Below are 10,662 nucleotides of genomic sequence, written 5' to 3' on the forward strand. Positions count from 1 at the left end.
TTAACATGAGAATATTTTTGTGCATATGCAATTTATGAGTAAATAGAGTATACTCTGAGATAAACTGTGCTATTCCCATTACTGATCCTATCTTGCCTTCTTCAATAAAGTCACCTGACTAAGTCCACCAGAGTATAGACCCCCTTAATGTTGTCATTGAATGGTGGTAGAGCATAAGGAGAAAATACCACCTTCAACTAAACTTGATTTAAAGCTGTTACACTCTTGGATAGGAGATTCAACACAATGCAGATATTGTGGGAAGGAAAAAAATGCTGCCAGGGCATATTTATACTGTAATTAAATGCAAGTAGGGAAAAGCCTGGAAAAAGGCAGCTCCAGGCTAAATGCTGAGAAGAAGGAATCAGTGTTAATCTTTCTAAAAATAATAATATATCAATCAAAAAGAGAAGAAAAGACACATTCCTACATCTTTGAGATAAAATAACAAATAATGAGGACAGAATGACTTAGGAAAAAAAATAAGTGCTTTCTATTCTCTTTGAGGAAAAGAAACTCATCACCAGTCACTGACACTAATAGATAAAAAAATAAGGATCAAACCATTTCTTTTTCCATGGCATATAATTAAGTTTATTGCTACAGGGAGTTCTGAATGACTTTTAAAGGATTTGATGAAAACTGAGAGGAGAGTTTCAGTCAATAAGCTTGATGCACCAATGGGAAATCCTTCCTTTGTGCTTGAGAATAAAGGTATAAAACCCTTGTCAGAACAGAAAAGGGTGAAAATGCTATTTTAGGGTGCATTTACTACTCAATAATTGAAATCCATATTGTCCTATTAAGATTTCAAACTCCAACTTGACTAGGAGAAGACATTTGTTCATCTGTGCACCACTGAACTAAAACTCTGTTTGCCTGTTTCTAATTGTAAATTGGGCAAAACAGTGCTTCATAGGGCAACAATTTTTGAACCAATGTATCTCAAATGGGATAACTTACAAAATGCATCCAAAATCTGGGAGACTGAAATTTGGCAGTTGTGATTGCTTCAGCATTGCCACACTCTTGCACTGCCGTGGTTCTGTGATTGTTATTTCCAATGCTCTCTATCAACTTCCCATAAGGAAGTCGGAAATCCCAGGTTAGCAAGCAAATTGAGTAGATGCTGCCAGATGGAGGAAGGATATGCTGGAGGTGCCACACTGTCGGGGAATGTGCATGAGAGGTGTATACAATAGGTTGCAAAAAATAGGTTGAGATGGATGCAAAAAATGTAAGAGTTTGTGTGAAACACCTGAGTCAGGGATGTGGAGATGTATGAGATGCACTGTGCAAGTTTGGGAAAGTGCATAGGCATGTGCAAAATATATTCCACAGATCAAGATTGATGCATGGATGTTTGAAAGATAGTGAGGTGCATAGGGGTACATGAGGTTTAGGTAGGGAAATACCTCTGAAACAATGACCTAACAGATCATGGGTTGTCTAGTTTACATAATGAGAACTAATTGTCAAAACAGCAGTGTTTGAATCTTCATTTCCTTGAGGGTCTAAAAATCAAAACTGTAAATCAGACCCATAACAGAAGGTGAATCTCCTCTTCTTGTACATGTGTAGAACAATCTGTCCTTCTCCAACATGGTACTCTTGAGATTTGTTGAAGAACTACTCTTATCCTCAAACAGCATAACAACCTGATATTATCCAGATCAGGAAAGAGACTCCATGGAAGAGTAGAACTTAGCTTTATTGAGATAGGGAACAGAATCTTGCAAGTCTGATTCAGTCTCACCCTCTCCTTCTTATACCCTAGGAAGGCAGAAAGAAATATCTTTCCAAGGACTCAGTGCATACTTCTGTTCTTTTTATTTTGGTAACAGCTTCTGAATAGTTCCCTCAAGACATCTCCATGGCTTGCTAAGAATGAAAATAATTGACTATTAGCATCTAGATGGCCATAGATTACCCACACCTGATTAAAGAACTTACCATATATTGGCTGCAGGTCTTTAATATATTTATATTTAAAATTGCTCCAACAGATATGCCTCTGCAAATCTACAAAAATGCAAGTGGGGGAGATTACTTGCACTATCTCTTTCATTGAAGTGATATTGGTTGACATGGCTGAGGAAAGGGACAGCAATTTATCTGACAATAGCAAATGTCCAATGGTAACCTAAGTGGACAGGCTGCCTTTTGACATCTGTCAGGCCCTGTTCATAGCTGCCAGCCATTCTCCCCAAGTGGAGACCAGACCAACTGTGCTTGAACACAAGGCTTCAAGAACTCTTCCACAGGGATGAAGGAAGAAGGACCAAAGGTCAAGGATTTTGCATACTTCTGGGAAAGAGAATGCAAGGACTGGCTTTGCACAGAAAGCAGACAGTAAAGCTTTTGCACTGATACCATTCAGAGCTGGGATCTGAGTTTTAAAACTTATAGAGCTGCTTTGAGTACAGTTTTCTGCATACAGGTTTCACAGAATGTAAAACTGTGCCCAGAATTCCCTTTCTCATTATATATCTACTTTATGTGCATGCATCATATGTATATATAAATATATGTATATATATATATATGAACTCTATACCTCTGTACCAGGAACTTACCTCTTATCGCTTTTCCTTTCTGTCTTACCAACGTGAATGTGGCTTTCCTAATTCTTCAGATGGTTCTTTTGAACTGCTTTTTTTGTCCCTTGCCCTGTTCATTTCTTAACCTCCTTTGGCTTATGGCAGGGTTTTTCAAAATAGGTTCCATAACAACCTGATGGGATTCTGCTAGAGACTATGAACAACAACAACAATAGTTCATTCAAGCCAATTTTCTATCTCTAGGGTTTTCAGAAATCTTCCTCACACTTGCTTAAACTAGTAGTCTTAGTTGGGGGAAACAGATGTAATGGTGTCAATTACATACCTCTAATTATTATATTACCCATAATGGACAGAATGTCATGTGTAATATATCCCTCCTTAGCTAGGCTGCTACAGCACCTTATGAGTACCAAAAATTGAATGGCTGTATCCTTTCCCCAGCTGTTCATTCCCCTCTTAATCCTAAAAAGTGGAATGGGTGTTAATAGAAAGAAGTTTGCAATAGCAACTTTAATCACAATAGGTCAGCTAAAGAAGATTAATGTGGAAAGGAATTGTCTTCACACAACAAAGATTCAAATGCTATTTTCTAGAAGGTTGATGATTGTTTTGTGCAGTTCTTTTCCCCTTCACAGACTCTACATTGTTATACAAGCCAGGCTTCTTTTCATTAAATACCAAATGTCAGCTATCTATAGCTTGCAAAATTTTATAACGGATAAAGGATATTTGGATCAAATTAGCCACTACTGAGATCCCTATACATATACTAAAATTTGCCATTTATTCTGAACAGGGAAAGTTCAGGGAGGAGAGCAATCTGGATTTTAGGTATAAAAACGTTACAATAAAAATAGACATGTTTCTATAAATAATATACCTGCATACATCATCACAATAACTAGACTGCTCAGGAGATGACTAAGACAATACTAGAAGGATGCAGGGACAGGGCTATCAGAATTTCCATCCAAAATCTTAGAAAAACAAAAACTGCTATGGAACATTATTTTCTATATAATTTTTTTATAATGTTTTTTGGCTAAATCAAATGCCGCCGTTTCTGATAGTCAAGAATTAGACAGCCTTAAGCAGGTATTAACACAATTGTTAAAATCAAACAGTTTGATTTCTTCAGTTTTACTGACAAGGAAAGAAAAGGAAATGAAAGCTTAAGAGATTCACATACACAAAAAAATATTTTGAAACCACAGTGCCTCCTGACATAAATAGCTCATTTAGAGAGGGGAAGGGATGAATTGGACATAAAACATGATCAGGTATCTTTAATTATTTATCAAAGTTATTTGCTGCCCATCTCAAGATTTAAGGACTTTAACTAATGAGGATGTTATCTGGATGCCCTGAGAAATGTCTACAGTAAACAGTTGGCATTGCACATTAAGAGATCTGGAAGCAGCTTAGATTGTAAGGTGAACAGGGGAGGTGTGAAAATAATAGCCGCATCTTAAGTTCCACTACAGGTGCACACAATAAGGCAACTTGTTGTCTTTTCTGTCAGTCTTGGGTGTCAAGTCACTCAGGTCATTAGGCTATCCCAAAGCTATGCTTGGCTGTCAGGTAATCTAGCAAACCATTGATCTAATAAACCTCAGTTTAGCAGATTTGTGGTACTAAATCTCATAGCATGCCCTGTCTGTAAGTCCTCTGCTGCTCTGTGTGTACTAAATCCTGATTGCTATCCTTCACATCCTATTCATTATTTTATACACATGTAAAATGTTTGTATAAAATATATCATATAAAAATGAAATATATAATTATGCTTGTGTATAGTGTACCATTTATTATTTTACGTGTGCATAAATTCCACTGGGATTAAAGGGATATATTAGTCCATTAAAATAAGAATTAAACTATGTTAAATTGCTAGGCTACCTGGTTCCTTGGTTAAATGTGCTAGATATTGTGCTTTAAACTTTGCATAGAAAATAGAATTGTTTCAGTTACAAGAGTTGGCTGTGCTATTTGCCTCTATGAATCTCAAGTCAATGACTTCTGAAAGTTCCTGGCCTGATTGCTTTAGGCTTATTGCAAGCACTCCTAATGAAAGCAGGATCGGATTATGCCTGGAGTACAAACCAACCTTTCTTTGAACCTCCTGTTTGGGAATGTCTGTTCTGCCCTTTCCATCCTATACTTTATTACTGTTTGAATAATTGTTTCAGATGGTAATTGCTTAGTAGAAAATATCCATTTTTGAAGTGTATACTTTAATTAGCTTTCTTTTTTCAAGAATGGGGGAGAGAAAAAGAAAGAAAGAAGCACATCCTCAAAATGAAACTTCCTGGTTTGAGTTGGGAGAGCTCAAGTGCCTTAACAGAAGTTGCAGCATTAGCTGCAAAATGTGATGAAAAACTGACAATTAATTCCTGGATTTCCTCCAGCCAAATCTTCTGCAATTTTAACCTTTGGACTAACCTGGATCCGAGGGCAGTTTTTAGTTTAATTGGGGGAGGGGTGGAGTACTGTAGAGAAGAAAATACATCCTTATTCAGGCAGATTAAAAGACAAAGAATCAATATTTCTCCCCTCCCTGCCCCATAGTTTCTAGGAAGGAAATGATGATGCTATCATTGTCATCTCGTGGTCTAAACATATTTTTAGCAGCTCTGATGCCACAGAATCTCCACAGATTTCCAATCCTAACGAGAGGGATGTAAGCAGTATAATATTGATGAATTGTATAGCTGCTGTATTGCAAATGAAACATTAGCTTGGATGAAACAAACCCCTTATCTGGGATAGCAAGAAATTACAGTTGCTGGCATGGAAACAAAATAAATCGTCCTGAAAACTGAGGGTATGAAGACTGCAGAAGAATCAGGAGTCAGAGACCTAAGAAGCTGTGGAGTTTAGATAGCTATCATAACTCTTACTTTGTCACTGAGACTTTGCTCAAGCAGTTCAGTACTTAACATTCAAAAGCTCCTGGAAAACCTATCAGGGAAACAAAAGTAGGAACTGCTAAGAGAGTTAAAGCACAACATATGTTTTCTAAATAACTAATTTAGCTTTTCAGTAGAAACAAAAACTATGAATTGTTTTTGCTGTAAATGAATTAACTTAAATCTTGAGAATGAGGAACAATTCTCTCCTTCCTTTTCTTACTTGTACATAACTTGTGCATTTAATTGTTGGGCAGTTCATCTTGTGTAAAGCCCTTTGCTGTCACCACAGTTCATAGTGTTGCAGGGGCTTGTCAACTGATGCTGCTTGGCCGCAGTAAAACTATTTTCAAGAACCAGAAAAGTTTTCCTTCTCGCCTCCTCCACACTTGCTTTCTTCTGTCAGGAGAAGCTATCTATGAACATCCAATTTTGCCTTGGATAGCAGAAGGTCTGATTAGCAAAGGAAGAGGGTAGAATTCTCACTTTTTCTTTCATTCATTCAAACACAACATACAGGTACTTTAAAACTTAAAGCATTGGAATTGTTAGAAAAATAATTTGGGGTTCCAATTCAAGTTGGGGTTATGCAAGAACAAATGAAAATAAAATTTAGACATACTATGAGAGGAGGAGATTCATTTACTCCCCAAAACAAAAAGTTTGTTCTTGGGGATAGGCTATAGAGAAAATGGGGTCCAGAGACTTTGTTTTATAGGTGGGACTGATTCTTAGTGTGGTTTGGGGGAGCATGGATTGTGTAGTTGCTGGTTCTAGTTTATGACTGTCAAAGATAATTGTCAAAGGTAATTGTCCTCCCTGTTTATATGTAGAGATTGAGGTGCCCCTGCCAAGGGTTTTAATCCTGAGGTGTGTGTGAAATTTGTAAAGGAAAATTGCACCTAGGTGTATATTATTATGAGGGGATCTGGCATCTTCCCTTATCCTGAGAGGATTCCTGTTTCCCTGATGGAGCCAGTGATGTGCTAAAAGGGGGGGGGGCGCAAATCAGAGGCCTTTTAACTTCCAAAGAAGGACCATAGGAATAAGCCTTAGGTCACAGGTATGGGCACCAGGTATCCAGGATTGTTGGGACAACAGGCAGATAGTGCTTACAATGTAAACTGCCCAGAAAGTGCTATAAAGGACTATGAGGCATGTACAAGTTTAAATGCTATTTATTTTTGGTAGGTTAGACAACTAATTAACTCTTTTTTAATTCTTCAGACTAAATAAATGTGCATTTTCCCTGTCAGTTTGCCAAGTTAATGCCACTTTTCTGCTGTTTCAATAAACCAAGTCACCAAAATCTATTCATCTGTTCATTTAACCTCTTTGTACAGCTTTTCTTAGCATCAATGCACATTTGGCTTCATGACAAGGGGGTGGGGGCACAGACTGTTCTACTGATTCAAAGAACTTGTATTCTACAAGTTGGGAATAGGAGAAACGTAGAATAAGGAGGGTAAACAAATAACGGATGAGCAAACGAAGGGCTGCCAAAGATATTTTGCAACCTGAAAATAAAGGAGAAGTAAGTACTAGGGATGCACCACCACACAATCCTAGGCAAAGGGAAAGCTGCTTGAAAAAGTTGTAAACTGGTCCAGGGGTCCTCTAAAGCATCTTTTTACACTCAAATAGAAGCACTGCACACTTTAGAGGAAACCCACCCACTCTATTTCATACAGAGAAATCGACTAGATTTGCAAATGAATTTTATTTACAGATTGGCAACAATCTGCAAGTTAAAGAGGTAAATGGCACACTATGGGTCACAACAAACTCTGTCCTCGTATCACTATTCACTGACACCCCCCCCCCCAGTACCTTCCAGGAGTAACATTTGCTATACTGAAGAGAGAAAGCAGATGCGGAGCGGCAGCATCTAGTGTCTATGCCTGCCACTATCACCACATCCCTTCTTCCTTCCTCCAGAGATTGTAGTTGTTGCTGACCTGCTTATCTGCTCTGGAATGCCTGGAATCTCCATTCTGTGCTTCAGATCAGTCCTTGTTTGTTTTCCCCTCAGAATGTGCTTCTTCTCCCTTGCACTGTGTCCTCAGGAAGGACATTGGTCAGAGCTACTGATACAATAGGCAATATAATGACAAACTTTTAATTATTTTTAATTCCAATGTCATCTTTATATCTACATTTCATCTACAAAGCATACATAGGGTTGTCCTCCCAAAAAAAGAGCAGGTGCAGAAGTTCTTTGGGACTGCCTCACTCACATTATTGCACCATGAGGAATATTCTTTTTTTTTAAATTGGAGGTACTGGTAGTCCTTAACTAATGACCACAATTGACGCCAAAATTTACATTGCTAAATGAGAAATTTATTAAGTGAGTTTTGCACATTTTATTATTTTTCTTGCCACATTTGTTAAGTGAATCACTGCAGTTGTTAAATTAATAATATGGTTGTTAAGTGAATCTGGTTTCCCCATTGACTTTGCTTGTCAGAAGTTTCCAAAAGGTGACCACATGACCCCGAGACACTGCAACCATAAATGTGAGTCAGTGATCACATGACCCTGGCGATGCCGCAATGATCATAAATGTGAAAAATGGTCATAAATCACTTTTTTCAGTGCTGTTATAACTTTGAATAGTCACTAAGTCACTAAGTGAATTGTAGTAAGTTGAGGACCCCCTGTATATTGATTTAAAAAGACGGCAATTGTCACAGAAAATCAGAATAATGGAGGCTTACTGCATATGCTTTTTACTATATAAGTGACATTATTTGCAGCACATACTTTCAACAGCTATATATATAAAGCTATACTAGTCAGGTTTCCTCCTAAGTAACCTTCCCAAAGCTGACCTGGCTAGCAGTCAGGGCAGCTCATCTGATCTTGTGATAGCACCCCCATCCTTCAAAACCAACATTGAGATTCTCTTTCCTTTTACCTAATCCAATGGCTGCCTCACATGAGCAGAACAACAATCATACCAGTACAATATGCCACACCTGAGCAGTATGTTCTGTCCAGATTTTAATATTTGATGCATTACTTCAAAATATGAGAGAGAGAGGGAGGGAGGGAGGGAGACAGACATGAAATGTCATGCATGTTTGGAATTTTCCTTTCCTTTCCCTGATTTGGAAAATACTTCTTTTCCTTTTTTAATGTGTTGATATGATATTTGTGGCTTGTATGAATGTTTGCATTTTCCTGCTTTTAAGAAGTGGGAAACCCTGCCATAGAAGTTTAGCAATTGAAATTTTCCTATTTCAGGGAAAGAAAGGAAAAGGTTTTTTAATAAGAAGTAGTCTGCTGCAGCTGTTTTGTAACAGGCACTGTCACATCCCAAATGTCAAAAATACAGCTCCTGAAGACAAACCACCCCAAGTTAAGCCTTCAGCATCCCCCCTTTTGCTATCCCACCCAGCTTGAGTGAGCAGTCCTGCCATTAACTGATAGCTCATACTCTCCCATGCCTTTGCGGCTCCAAAAAGAGCCACAGGCTTTTAAAGTTTTGCAACAGTAGTAAGCATGGACAAAGCAAAAAAGAATTTCATGTCTTTGGCAGCATTCTTAGTTCAGATCCACAATGTTCAATTATCAACAGCACAAACAACTCCATCCCCCATTTCTCAAGTGCAGGAACAGACAAAATTGTCCTCCATTTATTCTCAGCTCACTGCAAATGCAGTCTTGCCTGTGTTTCAAAGCTGTCTTCCATCCTGAGCCATCTTAAGTCCTTCCATAAGCTTGATCCATTGCATTTAATTCAAATCTAGCAACATTCCAATTCTGGCTAGAACAACTGGGATTTGCCCCTAGTGTCTGGTCATTATATCCTACAGTAATTTCCTACTGGTCTACAGGAATGTTATTTTCTCAGCTGTTCAGCAGCTTCGGTTTTTCCTCTTCCAGTTCATCCAGTGATGGTCCATAAAGACCTTGGAGTTTGGTAGTCTTGTGGCCACTAATGTTTTCCCATTTATTCTGCCAGTACATATCCATTCCACTCTGACATCTCTCAGTAGACCCTTTCTGTTTCTGCCCAGACTAGGTGAAACATATTTCCCTTCTTTACTATTCTGTGCTTTAATACTTCTAAGAAAGAAAAAGGAAAAAGATCCTTAAATGGCAATTGAGGTACTTTGGAACATAGCTACAAAATTTCAACAAATCTTAGTTTTTTGCTTCTTAAAGCTTAGCTGAATCATCATTTCTATGGGCCCAGAATGAAATAATCTGTTTCTTTTACTTTGATCACTGAAGCAATAATGATACAATAAAAGAAAGAGGGGGAAAAATCTGTGCTAGAGTCAAATAAAAAGAATGTAGGAAGGGCTGGTGGTAAAGGAATCCATATGTTGCAAACATATGGAAAAGCAAATGGAATTACTGAAGAGGGCATAATACTGAAGAGAGAAAGCAGGCAGTGATAAATCTATTTACCTGTCTACATAAGGACTAGTCAGCGTTGAGAAAAAAGTTAAGGTACAGGGAAATGACCAATTAGGCTTTATACTGGCCATAATTAATTTCCATAGTGGATGGATGTTTATGAAATATAATAAATAAATAAATAATCAATTCAATCTGAGAACCATCCTAACTCTATTGTGAAAACAGTGTAATTCTATTGGAATTTGTTAAGCCAATTTTGGAAGCAGCATGGGAGTATCCACCCCTACTATGTCACAATTCAGACCTTTGCCTAGATCTTACCCAGCTTCTGTTAGATCAGACCAGATCAAGTGACACTTGCACCTTCTCTCATTTTCTTCATTGACGTGGGGAAGTGAAATGTAGACTTGAAGAAGCTTATGTTTGGTGAAATGGGCGTTGGTTCCTATCTGATACTCCCTTTCTCAGGACGGTGGAGACATCATATAGGCATGGGTATGACTCCGTCAGGATCCAATACGACTGGGTCTACAAGTATTAAAGCCATGCCCATGAAGCTCCTCCCCAGAAATAGATGAAGAAGTGACTTGTAGACCGCTGCGTAAGCAATCTGAAATGATAGATATTATCTCTCCCCCAGGAACACAGTAGAAAGGAAAGGCAGTAAGTCAAAGGAACAGGGTGGGGCTGGATGATGTCTCCACCATCCTGAGAAAGGGCCTATCAGGTAGGAACCAATGCTCATTCTCCAAGTAGGTGAATACATCATCCAGGCATGGGACATACCAAAGCCCAACAGTCCCATCGGGAGGGAA

General features: G+C 38.3%; 1 long non-coding RNA gene across 1 annotated transcript; it reads right to left on the bottom strand.

Annotated features, from left to right (window-relative positions):
* Positions 1-605: 605 nt before the first annotated feature.
* On the bottom strand, positions 606-6,979 carry LOC148045970 (uncharacterized). Its single transcript, XR_015696415.1, has 3 exons — positions 5,697-6,979; positions 5,465-5,525; positions 606-2,754 (listed from the first exon to the last, which is right to left on the bottom strand). It is a non-coding gene; the product is annotated as an uncharacterized LOC148045970 (long non-coding RNA).
* Positions 6,980-10,662: the final 3,683 nt, after the last annotated feature.

Source organism: Thamnophis sirtalis, unplaced genomic scaffold (assembly GCF_051295495.1).
Source record: "Thamnophis sirtalis isolate CommonGarterSnake01/CBP01778 unplaced genomic scaffold, rThaSir2_p1.2 scaffold_4, whole genome shotgun sequence".
NCBI lineage: Eukaryota > Metazoa > Chordata > Lepidosauria > Squamata > Natricidae > Thamnophis > Thamnophis sirtalis.